Source organism: Martes martes (assembly GCF_963455335.1).
Source record: "Martes martes genome assembly, chromosome: 1".
Taxonomy (NCBI): domain Eukaryota; kingdom Metazoa; phylum Chordata; class Mammalia; order Carnivora; family Mustelidae; genus Martes; species Martes martes.
Genome location: NC_137888.1, coordinates 102508698 through 102524366, shown reverse-complemented (window position 1 = coordinate 102524366; position 15669 = coordinate 102508698).

The window sequence follows — 15669 nt, the reverse complement described above, 5'->3', positions numbered from 1 at the left end:
ACAAGTGAGGCCCTGATCCAGTACAATTGGTGTCATTATGGAAAAACATCAGAGGTCTTCTATGCATGTACAGAGAAATAGCCATGTGAGGATACACCAAAATGGTGGCCATCAGCAACCAAGCAAGAAAGGCATCAGGGAAAGACAAACCTGCTGACACTCTGGTCTTAGACTTCCAGGTTTCAGAATGGTTAAGAAATAAATTTCTGTTGTTTAAGTCACCCATTCTGGGTTGTTTTGTTATGGCAAATCTAGAAGACTAACACCAATACGAAATCCCTAATATAATTTCCCCTATTAGAAGATGCTTGAAACTCCACTGTAAGTACTCTTCTTAAATTACTTAAAAGCTCACAACCAAGGAAAAAGTACCTGATATTTGGGACACTAAAAAACTAGATAGAAACATATAATCTTACAAGCTTAACATGTTAAGGAAAGACTCCAAGGTAACCACAACATCTGGGGAAAAAATGACACCTCAGGAAGAAGAGAGCCAGAAAAGAGTGTCCCAAATTCTGTATATAATCTCTGCTCAAATCTCTGGCAAACTCTTGAAACATGTTTGCACAGGGAAAACTACAATCAGCCTAGATAAGTCTAGAGGAAATAAAATGAAACTTCAGCTACTGCTCTCTTACAGGAAAGACCAAATTTTCTGTTTGAGCTGGGCCAAACTGACAAAAGAAATCAGTATCTTCAAAAAAAATAAATAAATAACAACTGACATTACCAAAAATGGCAGAGTAGAGAACTCCAAATCTTCATCCCCCCATTAAAGCGATCGACAAGCTGACAAATAAATAAATAAATAAATAAATAAAGTCAGCATCAACTTTTTCAGAACTCTGGAATCTAATCAAAGACTTACAACATCTAAGAGAACACTTAAAACTACTGAATTTTGGTAAGAGAGGACTGTAGCATAAGAAAGAATGGAGATTAGTGATTTCCAGAGGATGGGAGGAGGGGAGAATGAGAAGTGAATAATCAACTGGCACAGGTTTCCTTTTAGAAGATGAAAATGTTCTGGAACTAGACAGCAGTGACAGTTACACAATATTGTGAATATACTAAATGTTAGTAAAGTGTACACTTTTAAAATGGTTAAAATGTAGCATTTTATGTTTTATGAATTTTACCATAATTCATTTATTATAACTAATGTTGCAGGATATGAAATCATTATACAAAAATCTGCTGCACCTCTATACCCTAATAACAAACTATCAGTAAGAGAAACTAAGAAAACGATCCACTTATAATTGTATCAAAAAGAATAAAATACCTAGAAATGAATATAACCAAGGAGGTAAAAGATATATATACTGAAAACTACAAGACATAAAGTAAGAAATTGAACTAGATCAAAAAAAATGGAAAAATATTCTGTGATAATGGACTGGAATAATTAATATTGTTAAAATGTCCATAATACCAAAAGCAATCTACAGATACAATGCAATCCTTATCAAAATTCCAATGGTATTTTTCACAGAAATAGAAAAACAATTTTAAATTTGTATGGAATCACAAAACACCCCAAATTCCCAAAGCAATCTTGAAAGAAAAGAACAAAGCTGAAGACATCACACTCCCTGATTTCAAACTCTATTACAAAGCTATAATAATTAAAAATAGTATAGTTAATGGCGTAAAAACAGACACATTAATCAATGGAAAAGAATAGTGAGCCCAGAAATAAATTCATACATATATATACAAGAAAGGATCCAAGAATAATGGAGAAAGGACAGTCTCTTCAAAATAGTGCTGGGAAAACTAGACAGCCATATGCAAAAGAATGGAACTGGACTTTCCTATACCATATACAAAAATTAAATGGATTAAAGATATGAATGTAATACCTGAAACCATAAAAGTTCAAGAAGAAAACATAGGTAGTAAGCTCCTTAACCTAAGTTTTGACAATGATTTTTTTTAATCTGACGCCAAAAATAAAAACAAAAAAAAAAAATATCAAGTAGGACTAGGACAATATGAAACTAAAAAGCTTCTGCACAACATACAGCAATCAACAAGATAAAAAGTTAACCTACTAAATAGGAAAAGATATTTGCGGAACATAGATCTGGTAAAGGGTTAACATCCAAAATATATAAAGAAGTCATACAATCCAATAGCAAAAACACAAATAATCCTATTTAAAAATTGAGAAAAGATCTGACTAGACCTTTTTCCAAGGATGTACAAATGGCCACAAGTACATGAAAAGACGCTCAATATCATTAATCTTCAGGAAAATGAGGCGTACCTGGGCGGCTCAGTTGGTTAAGTGCCTGCCTTTGGCTTGGGTTATGATCCCAGTGTCGTGGGACTGAGCCCAACGTCAGGCTCCCCATTTGGTGGGGAGCCTGCTTTTCCCTCTCCCTCTGTTGCTCCCCCTGCTTATGCTTGCTCTCTCTCTGTGTCAAATAAATAATAAAATCTTTTTAAAAATCTTCAGGAAGGGGCAGCTGGGTGGCTCAGTGGGTTAAGCCTCTGCCTTCACCTCAGGTCATGATCTCAGGGTCCTGGGATTGAGCCCCACATCGGGCTCTCTGCTCAGCAGGGAGCCTGCTTCCCCCTCTCTCTCTGCCTGTCTCTCTGCCCATTTGTGATCTCTTTCTGTCAAATAAAAAAATAAAATCTTTAAAAAAAAATAAAAAATAAAAATCTTCAGGAAAATGAAAATCAAAGTCATAGTGAGATATCACCTCACACCTAGTGAGGCTACTAGAATGGCTAGTATCAAAAAAAAAAAAACAAAACAAGTTTTGGTGAAGATATGGAAAAGAGGGAACCTTGTGCACTCTGCATGGGAATGAAAACTGGTGCAGCAACTATGGAAAACAGTTTGGAGGTTTCTCATAAAATTAAAAATAGAATTATCGATATTATTCACCAATTCCACTTCGGGGTATTTATAGGAAGACAATGAAAACACTAATTTGAAAAGATATATGCATTCCCATGCTCATAGCACTCTTTATAATAGGAAAGATATGAAAACAATCTAAGTGTCCAATGATAGATGAAGGGGTAATGAAATTATGATATATTGATATATATATAGATATACATATATCTACATATATATATCACATTCTTCAGCTTTAACAAGGAATGAAATCTTGTCATTTGCAACAATATGGATGGACCTCAAGACTTGAGGGTTTTATGCTAAGTAAAATAAGTCTGACAGAGGAAAAAAATAGTGTATAATCTCAACTTTATTTGCAATCTTTAAAAAAGAATAAAAAGATCATAGATACAAAAAACAGATTAGTGGTTGCCAGAGGCAAAAAGTGGAGGGTAAAAGAAATGGGTAAAGGGGATCAAAGGTTAAAAAAAAAAAAAGTCTTTAATTAAAAAATACATTAAACAACTTTTTAAGCATAATGGAAGTGTCCGGTCTCCAGTATTTTTTAAAATGTCCAGGATACAATCTATGATCACTTAACATACAAAAAAAGAAACACACACACACACACAAAACATGACTTATACTCAAAAAAATGACAGGAAAGTGTGCCCTCAGGATGACCTGGACATTAGCAAACAATGATTTTAAAGTTTAAAAACTATGCCTAAGGAAATAAAGGAAAATATGTTTGTAACAAATGAAAATATGACAAATCTCAGTAGAAAAATAAAAACTATATAAAAGAAACAAACAGAAACCCCTGAGTTAAAAAATGAAATATGTGGGTAGAAATTTCAAGTTCATGAGTAAGAAAATTCAATACTGATAAATTATCAAGTCTTCCAAATTTGATCTATAAATCCAATGCAATCACAATCAAAATACCAGAAAATTATTGTGGATATTGACAAACTGATTTGAAAGTTCATAAGGAAACACAAAAGACCAAGAATAGCCTTACACAATAGTGAAGTAGAAGAGCAAAGTCAAAGGTCTGACACTACCTAACTTCAAGACTTACAATAAAGTTATAGTAATTAAGACAGTGCAATATTGGTGAAAGAATAGAGCATAAGGAATAACACAGAGGACATTGGGAGACAGAGAGGAGAAGTGAGTTGGGGGAAATCGGAGGGGGAGACAAACCATGAGAGACTGTGGACTCTGAGAAACAAACTGAGGGTTTTGTAGGGGAGAGGGTGGGGGGTTGGGTGAGCCTGGTGGTGGGTATTATGGATGGCATGTGTTGCATGGAGCACTGGGTGTGGTGCATAAACAATGAATTTTGGAACACTGAAAAAAAATTAAATTTAAAAAAAAAGGAAGAAAGAATGAATAGACAAGCAGATCTATGGAACAGATTAGAGAGCCCAGAAATATATCCACATTTATATAGTCAACTGATCCTTAACAAAAATGCAAAGGCAATTCAACAAAGAAAGGATATCCTTTTGAGGAATGGTGGAAGAATAACTGTACATTAAAAAAATATACATGGAAAAGAAAAGAAAAAAGAAATCTAGACACAGACTCTCCACCTTTCAAAAAATTAATTCAAAATGGTTCACAGACCTAAATGTAAAACACAAAGCTATATATAAAATATAATATAGGAGAATATAATCTAGAAAAAAATGTAGGTGACCAGAGTTTGACTGATTTTTTTAGACACAAAACCAAAAGCGAAATCATGAGAAAAAATAAGTTGTACGTCATTGAAATTTAAATCTTCTGCTCTGTGAAGGACACTACTAAAAGAGTGGGGAAAAAAGCCCAAGACTTAAAGAAAACATCACCAAAACATAGATCTGAAATAACTTTTATCCAACATATACCAATAATTCTTAAAACTCAACAATAAAAAAAAATTGAAAATAGGGAGATTCAGGGGTGCCTGAGTGGCTCAGTTGTTAAACATCTGCCCTCAGCTTAAGTCATAATCCCAGGGTCCCGGGATCAAGCTCTGCTTTGGGCTCTCTGCTCAGCAGGAAGCCTGCTTCTCCCTCTCCCACTCACCCTGCGTGTGTTCCCTCTCTCTCTCTCTCTCTCTCTCTCTCTCTGTGTCAAATAAATAAATAAAATCTTAAAAAAAAAAAAAAACAGGGAGATTCATGAGATTCTTTGATGGACTCTACCCTATTACCAGTGCTACCATTCCATCACCAAAATTGTTCTAAAAAAACTGAAATGACCCATTAGGGAAAACCAGGGCTAATTGTGTGGGTGATGCTGTGGGCTTGTCATATTTGGCCTGTTTATTACATTGAGGTATATTTCCTCTATGACCAGTTTGAGTTTTTACCATGAAAGGATGTTGAATTGCATCAAATGTTTCATCTACAACTACTGAGATATTTATGACTTTTATCCTTCATTCTGTGAACATGTATCACACTTATTAATTTATGTATGTTGAACCATCCTTGCATCTCAGGGGTAAATCCTTCATGATCATGGGGTATAATCCTTTAAATATTCTGTTAAATTCAGTTTGCTAGTATTTTGTGGGTGCTGGTACCCCATAATAATGTTTTCTTAATCCTACTATTCAGGGTCTTCCAACACAATGTATAGATTCCTAACATTAAGCTCCCAGTCAATCTTCATTTTCCTTCATTTCCAACAAAGTATAGGCAGGTAAAAATCACAAGATATTTGCAAGAAATCTACAGCATGAAAGAGAAAACTTGTGGGAAATACAGAAAAAAATTTGTCTCTGGATGAAAAAGCAAGAATTCAGAGAAACAAAGAAAACAATTTTAAAAGTATGCCCTGATTGAAGTAGACTTTGCTGAGCCAAATATTTTAAACTTATCTCTTGTTTGATACACTGGGATTTTGACACTTTGGAACAATACACCATGATAAAATTTGGAATGGATAAAAACTATGCTCTTCTTGAATTCTCATGAAAAAAAATCATGTCATATATCCTCAGAGATAAAAGTACTCTAAAGACTGTTATATTCAACTCTAAACTATTAAAAAATTTAGGTGGAATATTTGATTGTTATAAAAGAAAAATTAACAAAAGTGACTAAAAAAGAAGTAAACAAACTGAATAGAATAAATTGAAGTGGCAAAGGTCTACATTTCCAGTTTTTATCAATGAGTGAAAGAAAGAGAAAGAAAAAGAAACCAGGCCCAAAGAGCCTTTACTTGCTTGCTAATCTTCGACAAAACCATCAAGTTACAATTACTACGTTATTACATTTTTTACAAGTGATTTTTTTTTATTAATTTCACAGTATTTTCTAATTTCCTTTCTGATTTCTTTTGACCCATTGGTTATTTTGGAGTGTGGTGTTTAATTTCCCCAATTTCCTTCTGTTATTGATTTCTACTTTCATCCTATTGTCATCAGAGAATATACATTGTATGATTTCAATTCCTTAAATTAATGAGAATTGCTTTTATAGACTAACATTAAGATGTTAATGGCAATTCCCAAAGAAACCACTGAAGAAAATAACTTTAAGAAGCATAGTAAAAGAAGTGACAATTGATATTTTCTGTACCAGAAAATATCTATTCAACACAAAAGAAAGGAGTAATGGAGGACTGGAGAATCAAAAAAAAAAAAAAAAAGACATGATATATTAAAAACAGCAAAATGGCATGTGTAATACATACCTTATTAGTAATTATATTAAGTGTAAAGAGATTAAACCCTCCAATTAAAGGGCAGAAATTGCCAAAATGAATAAAGAAACATGATCCAGTTATATGCTTTATACAATAGACACACTTCAGATTCAAAGACACAAACAGGTTGAAAGAGAATGGAAAAAGATATACCATGCAAAAGGAATGAAAAGAGCTGGAGTAACAATATTAACATCAAACAAAATAGAACTTAAGACAAAAATTGTTATTAAAGGGTTTCCTGGGTTGCTTAGTCACTTAAGTGTCTGCCTTCAGCCCAGGTCATGATCCCAGGGTCCTAGGATTGAGCCCCACATCAGGTTCCCTGCTCGGTGGGGAGTCTGTTTCTCCCTCTCCCTCTGCCCCTCTCCCCAGCTTGTTCTCTTTCTCTCTCTTTCAAATAAACTATTTTAAAAATTGTTATTAGAGACAAAGAATGACATTATATAGTTATAGAAAATGTCAACCAAGAAGATATAACATTTGTAAATTACATAAGCAACTAACAACAGAGCCCCAAAATGCAGGAATAAAAAACTGACAGAATTAAAGAAAGAAACAGATAATTCAACAGCAATAGTTGGAAATTCCAATACCCTCATTTTCAGTAAGGGACAGAACAGCTAGACATAAAATCAGTAAGGAAATTGAAGCCTTAAACAACACTATAAACCAACTAGACCTAACAGACACCTATAGAATGCTCCATTCTGTAACAGAAAAATACATATTCCACTCAAGTACACATGGAATATTCCCTAAAATAGACCATATGTTAGTCCATAAAACAATTCTCATTAAATTTAAGGAACTGAAATCATAAAAACTGTATTCTCTAATGACAATCCTTATTCAGTTAAACTCCATGAGAGTTTATCCCATAGGACTACATATAAATTTGTTTAGGTTTGCAGTAATATCATGGCAAACTAGTTTGTTCTCTTTCTCCCTACACCGTCCTCTCTCCTTATTTCTCTCTTTCCTCCCTCCTTATCAACTGTAAATTCAAAATGCCACATAAGCTTGTCCATTCCATTTATAGTCTATGTTATAAGAGCTCCCAAGGAAAATTATATCCATGAAGCCAGAGATCCCTTACTACCATTCAACTGTGTTCCTCCTCATTGGAAGTAAATGGGATAACTATCATTTGTGCTTTCAAGCAAGGTAAGCAAGATTTTCTATGTCCATTTCAAGAAAATGAGCGATATTTTTGCAACAAAGGAAAAAAACTTGTAATTTCTTCATATTTTTTGTTAAGAGCCTTTATTTGTTTATAATCAGATCTTACTAGTTTTTAATAATTGCTATAAGGAACAGGGAGACTTTGGATTTCAGTGATGGTGGCCAAAGTAATTCAGATCATCCTACCAACAAAGAAAAAAACTAGAAAGACTAGATAACATACATAAAACATTGACCTGGATGAGTCAGGAGAGCTAAGAAGATTAACAAGGGGAGCTAACAAGATTAAAGAGTAACTTATCTGAGATAATGGAGAAGTCAGAGATTCAGAGAGGTTATCCAAACATTGCCTCTTTTGCCTTGATGGCATTTGTCAGTTTTGGGTGAAGTGACTGAGACACTGAAGAACACTTTCTGATAGGCTTAGCAGCAAGGATGACAAAATTGATTCCAGGCTTCCCAATGATAGGAGCCCCAGCAAACTATCTGTCTTTATACTGGCACTCCCAAAAAGCTGTACACTCAATCAGTCTTATGAAACATGCTGTCCATGTGGTAAGGAAATGAGACTTCCTTTCAAAAGCCATATGAGTAAATCATCTTGAAAGAGTTCCCTTTAGCCACATAAAACCTTTAGATGACTACAGCTCTGGCCAACATCTCAACTGCAGCCTCATGAGAGAGCTTGAGCCAGAATTATGGTTGCTCCATAATTCTTGATCTAAGAAACTATTTAATAACTAATATTTGTTGCTTTAAGCTATAAATTTTGGGTTGATTTGTTAGTCAGAGATAACAAGTTCAGAGTTAAAGAAAGCAGATATAGTAAGAAGTTTTTACATGCATCTAACTAAGGTTTCAGAATAAGAAAAAACACTAAACAGGGTAAAAATAATACCTAAAGAAATATGATGGAGAATTTTTCAAACTGAAAACTCCATAGGTTTATGAAGAAAAACTATCCCCAAGAAATGCAAATTAAAAAATACATATCTAGGTATATTATATTTAAATTGCTGGAAAAAATAAAAACTTGAAAGCACATCCCCCCCCCAAAATGATACACATACAAAATTATACTGAGACGTATAACTCAACAGAATACAATGAGAGCTGGAGACAATGAAATGGCCTATTTAAAGTGATAAAAGAAATAAGCTATTAAACTACAACTATATACATAGTGACTATATTCTTTAATAATTAAGACAAAATAAAGATATTTCCAAGCAAACAAAAATTGTAGGTCACTAACAGGCCTACAATAAAGAAATACTAAAATTATTTCTTCAGGTGAAAGGAATATGGTCATAGGAAGACACATGGAAATGAAGAAAAGCAAAGCAAAAAATAAAAATAAAGAACAATACTATATGGGTAAATCTTAGTGAATAGTAACAGTAGAAAATAAAAATAAAGTTTTCAGTATTTAAAACACATGTATAATTAAAATACACAACACAAGAGGCAGGAAGGAGAAAAGAAATGGCATAAGTATTAACGTATATTAGATTCTAGTAAGGTGAAGATCCATACTGTATTATCAAGAGCAGCCACCACAAGAACTGTAAAAGAGTATGTAACCAACAAGCAATAGAGGAGCAGAAATGGAATTTTTAAAAAGACTTTATTTACTGTGCAGAAGCTTTTTATTGGTATTGATATTGGTCTGTAACTCTCCTTTTTGATAGGGGTCTTTGCCTCATTTTGTGATCAGGATAACATTGGCCTCATAGAGTTTGAAAGTTTTCCTTCTGTTGCTATTTTTTTGAAACAGTCTCAGTTATAATAGGTATTAATCCTTCTTTAAATGTTTGGTAGAATTCCCCTGGGAAGCCATCTGGCCCTGGACTCCTGTTTTCTGGGAGGTCAAAAAATGGGCAGAAGACATGAACAGACACTTCTCCAAAGAAAACATACAAATGGCTAACAGACACATGAAAAACTGTTCACCATCACTAGCTATCAAGGAACTACAAATCAAAACCACATTGAGAGACCACCTTACACCAGTTAGAATGGCAAAAAATAACAAAACAGGAAACAACAAATGTTGGTGAAGATATGGAGAAAGGGGAACCCTCTTACACTGTTGGTGGGAATGCAAGCTGGTGCAGCCACTTTGGAAAGCAGTACGGAGGTTCCTCAAGTTGTTAAAAATAGAGTTACCCTACAACCCAGCAATTGCATTATTGGGTATTTACACCAAAGATATAGATGTAGTGAAAAGAAGGGGCATATGCACCCCAATGTTCATAGCAGCAATGTCCACAGTAGCCAAACTGTAGAAGGAGCTGAGATGCTCTTCAACAGATGAATGGATAAAGATGTGGTACATATATACAATGGGATATTACTCAGCCATTGGAAAGGATGAATACCCACCATTTGCATCAACATGGATGGAACTGGAGGGAATTATGCTAAGTGAAATAAGTCAAGAAGAGAAAGACAATTATCATATGGTTTCATTCATATGTGGAACATAAGGAATAGCACGGAGAACCATTGGGGAAAAGGAGGGACAAATGAAAGAGGAGAAATCAGAGAGGGAGATAAATTAAGAGAGACTATGGACTCCAGGAAACTGAGGGTTTCAGAAGAGAAAGGAGTTGGGGGATGGGGTTACCAGGTGACAGGTATTGAGGAGAGCATGTGTTATGATGAATAATGGGTGTTATACGCAACCAATGAATCACTGAACACTACATCAAAAACTAATGATGTACTATATAGTGGCTAACTGAACATAATAAAAATAAATAAATAAAACAAACAAACAAAAAGACTATTTATTTGAGAGAGAGAGAGAGAGCATGTATAAGCAGGGCAGGCAGGAGGGCGGAGGGAGAAAAACAGGGAGAAGCAGACTTCCCACTTAGCAGGAAGCCAGATGCAGGGCTCAATTCCAAGACCCTGAGGTCATGACCTAGCTCCATCCCAGGACCCTGAGATCATGACCCGCTACGAAGGCAGGTGCTTCACCAACGGAGCCACCCACGTACCCCAACAATGGAATTGAAAAAAACAAACAAAAAAACAAACAAAAAAAACACTTGACTAATCCAAAAGAAGATAAGAAAGGAACACTATGGCTAAATTCTCTGCTCAGGTTGTCACAAGGCTGAAACTAAGGTATCAGCCTGGGCTGATATCTCATCTGAGGCTCAGGGGCCTCTTCCCAACTCAGTGAAATTGTTGGCAGAATTCATTTCTTGCAAAAACCCCGTTTTCTTACTGACGATCTGCTCCCACATTTTGTTCTCAGCTCACAAAAGCCATCTTCAAGTCCTAACCATAGGCCTTGTGAAACATGACAGCTTACTTCTTCAAAGCAAGCATGAAGATCTCACTCTGGTCTGCTAGACAGTTCCCTACAGAAAGTAATGTAACCACAGGAATGACTATCTAATCACCTTTTGCCATATTACCTAATCTAATCAAGGGGCAATGAGCCCACTGTGTTCACAGGTCCAGCCCACACCCATGGGGATAAAATCGTAGAGTAGGTAAACACCAGTGCCTGGAAATCTTGGGAACGAACTTAGAATTTGAGGTAGAATTTGATGATACAAAGGAATAGGAAAACCTTGAATAAACACATATAACTGGAAAATGGAATAAAACAGATTGAGGAATGGTGGCAAGAGGGAAAAGAGCTGAACAAACAGCACTGGGGGAACTGGGAAAGCTAAGAGCTTTGTTTGGCAATGTATTTTGTGTGAAGCAAACAGCATTCTTTTGACTATTAAGAACTTAGTCCCTCTTCAAATATTTTCTTCAGAGATTACCATAATTATCTTAATTTCTTTCAATAAATTGTATGTGCACTTATTTTTGTTTCTTACTTTTATGTTTGGTTTCACTGTTGTTCATATCAATACAAATCTGTGCTCAGAATGAAACAACATAAGCCAATATTACTGACTGGAAATACCAGGCTTAGGACTCAAACAGACCTTAAATCAAATCTCTAGTCCTTCACTTACTGGCTAAATTTTATTCTTTATTTTTAAACCACCACATGTGCCTATGCTAACTGATGTTACTTATTTTAGTGTGTGATCAAGATACCACCTCTAATAGACTGGTTTATCTCCTATAATCTGGTTAAGTATAGCTGTGATCACCAGCCTATCCAGATTGACACTAAAATAACTAAACATAGTTAACTGCTTCATTAAATTCCTTATGGATAAATTCCTTATGGATAAATTCCCTAATGTCCCTATGGTTGCACATATTAAAGAGGATATCTATTACTGTATAAAGTATATACTAAATGTCAGCTTCTAGGGACACCTGGGTGGCTCAATTGGTTAAGCAGCTGGCTTTGGCTCAAATCATGATCCCAGGTCCTGGGATGTAGCCCCACATCGGCCTCCTTGCCCAGTGGGCTTCTCCCTCTCCCCCTGATTGTGCTCTATCTCTCTCTATGTGTCAAATAAATAAATAAAATACTTTATAAATGTCAGCTTCTAGTATTATAATTTTTATTATTTCTTCCACCCTGGTAAACGAAGTAGCAAATATGAAGTCATGATCTGAAAAACAGAAAAGTGCAGCTGAGACATGTCAGGAAGGGAGCTCATAATAAGATAATACTTCCTAGCTAAGACTGCAAAAGCACCAGAGGGGCTGAGGTTGCTGTCCATCTTATTCATTGATGTTTTCTCAGGGCTTTGCACATAATAAGTGCTCAATGAATACAATACCTAATAAATGAAAACAATACTCTATGTCTAATGCCAGTTGTATTTATGGTGCATGATGGCCTTATTAAGGGGTCCAGCTTCAGAGTAAAGGTAGAAGACCTACCTGTCAGAAAGTTAAGGTTTGGAAGAGCTTAGAAGGGTTGGGAAATAAATTATGTTCTTGCTGGAAGATATTATAATTGATTCATTCATTTTACAAATATCCTTCGGTCACTTTCTATGTTCAAATATTATAATAGATGACACAGAAACATGATTTCAACTGTCAAGAATCTTCAGTTCAATAGAGAAAATACTCACATACCAATAATTGCTATACAAGGCTAGATGTGGTAAGTGGCATGTGTAACACAAACAAAATTATACAGAAGTTCAGAGAAAAGAAAGATCACTTTAGACCATGGATTGGCTAACTAAGGCCCATGAGCCAAATTCATTGTTTTTGTCAAGGTCCATGAGCTAAAGATAGTTTTCACATTTTTGATAAAACAAAGAATAAATAGACTATATGAGGCCTATAAAGCCTCATTTTACTATCTGTTCCTTTACATAAAGCTTGCGAACACCTGTTCATAATGAACAAAGAAGAATAAACAAAGACAGCTTCACAGAAGGTACATTTGATCTGGGCCTTTAACTGATGGACAGAGATGAGACTGGGAAAGGGCACTTGGAATAGAGAGAATTACTTGAGTAAAAACCCAGGGACAGTGAACTTCAAAGCACATCTGGAGAATGATGGTGATGCATCCTATTTGGTGGAACAATGAGGTTTATGAAGGGAGAAGTGGAAGAGTCTGGAATGACCCTCGTTGTGGGTAAGCTAAGGAAGTTGACTATGCAGTAATCAAGGACATCACACTCCATATATCATGGCGTTTTTGCAATGGCCTCTCTTCAAGGACTCTAAAGATAAGAGTAAAGATTATTTTCCACAGTAGAGCACTATAGTAATGAGATTTTTATAACAATTAGCCAGAAACAAATCTCATGCTTCATTCTGGCCAAGAAATAACTTATGACGGCAACATGTATTCTCCTAACTTTACCCTGGGTCAAACTGAAACTCCTAAATGGGTGCCTAAAGACACCTTGCTTTATTACATCTCGTCTCCTCCATCATCTACCTCCCTGAAAATGTGATTTACAATGGGACTTCAGACGGACCCTCCAGTGTAGCTTTGTTTCACATGACACTATGTTATTAATGCATGACACTATGTTATTAATAATATTCACCAACAAGTCTAGACCCACTATTTCACCCTCATTTAGTGGCAATCTCCTGCAATCAAATAATTGTGCTTGTCTGTCTGGACCCAGCACAAGATGCACTTACACAGACTGTTCTGTTGGTCAGTTCCATTTGCTGACAGCTCAGCAGGGAGGGCTTGATTTATTCAATGCATAAAGCTGCTACATACAAGTAGAACCCTGGCTAGGGAAGGGGGGGAAAGAGCTGAGAAATACAACAGAAAAAGACATGCAAAGATGGAATGAAATGAAGGATTTACTGGAAAATCTCCATTTGCAAAAAGGAGCTGAGGCTACCCCAATTTCCAGGTCCCCTGAAATCCTGAGTGACTCAATTTTCCTTCCTCAGAGACTGAAAGCAGAACCTTTATTCACAAGTACATGCCTCCTAAATGCTGTCACTCTGGCCAAACATATTTCAGTTCTCTGACTGGCCCTCTACTCCTACTGCAGACTAAATTAAGGACAATAGTTCTTGTAATTAAAAAGCAAAGAAGGAGGGGGAGGAATCAAGATGGTGGAGGAGTAGCTGGGTAAGATGACATCAGGTCACAGGAGTTCAGTTAGTTATCAAACCAGTCCGAACATCTACAGATCCAACAGGAGATCGAAGAGAAGAAGAACAGCAATTCTAAAAACAGAAATTTGACCGTTTTCTGACAGGAAGGATGTGCAGAGAAGTAAATCTGAAGCAACGGGAAGATAGACTGTGGAGGGAGGGGCAAGCTCCGAGCAAGTGGCGGAGCAACGGAGCACAAAATCTGAACTTTTAAAAGTCTGCTCCACTGAGGGACATCACTCCAGAGGCTAAGTGGGGGCAGAGCCCCCGCGGAGATAGTGTGGTCTCAGGTCCCAAGGGGTCACATAAAGATCAGGGGTGTATGAGTGTAGCAGAGCTCACAGGTATCAAAGCAGGGAAGCCAGCTACAGAGACGGAGCCAAGGAATGAGCTCTCAGCTCCAGGTTACCTTAAACAATGATTCGAGCCACAGTCAGACCACTGCTCTTTGAGCAGGGACCCCACAAGTGGCAAATCTGGGGAGACCAACCTTCATCCACCAGAAGAGCAGAGTGGCAGATCTGCTGGGTTTGGAGACTCCAAACGGCGCTGTGTGCCAGAGACAGAAACGCTCGGCCACAGGCCAGGTGAGCTCAGAGCAGCCAGAAACCACAGAGACAGAAGTGATTGAGCATTTTTCTCCAAGGGTGCACTAAGGAGTGGCCCCAAGCTCTCGGCTTCTCCAGGCCAGAGATCGGAAAGCCACCATTTTCATTCCTGTCCTCAGAGCTCTAGAGTAAGCATTCAGGGAACAAAAGCTCCTGAGAGCGAACCAGAGCAGATTACTTAGCCCAGCCCCTGGCAGGGGTGGAGAAATCCCTCCTCCGGTGAAGACACTTGAGAATCACTACAACAGGCCCCAGAAGATCAGCAAGAACATTCAGATTAGACCAAACTCACTGATCAAGGAGAACAGCAGATTTCCAGCAGAGGGGAAAGCAAAGCATGGAATTCATGGCTTTCTCCCCATGATTCTTCAGTCTTACAAAGTTAATTAAATTTTCTTAATTTTATTTTTTTCTTATTCTAATTTTTTTTAACTTTTACTCTTTCCTCTTTTAACGTGTTTTAACTAGTTCATTGTAATAATACCTTTCTTCAAAAAATCTTTTTAAACCTTCATTATTATAGTCATATTTTATCCTTCATTGTATCTAACTTTATTTTTTGTATACATATAGGGTTTTTTCTTTTAAAAATTTTTGGGATACAACTTCTTCTAATAGATCAAAATATACCTTAAATCTAGCAGAGAGCTTTGTTATAGTCTCCAGCCTGAGCAAATTCTCTCCACTTTCTTTTCCTTTCTTTTCCCAACCAACTTATCTTATCAACTCCTTTTTTATTTTTTTAAAGATTTTATTTATTTATTTCACAGAAAGAGA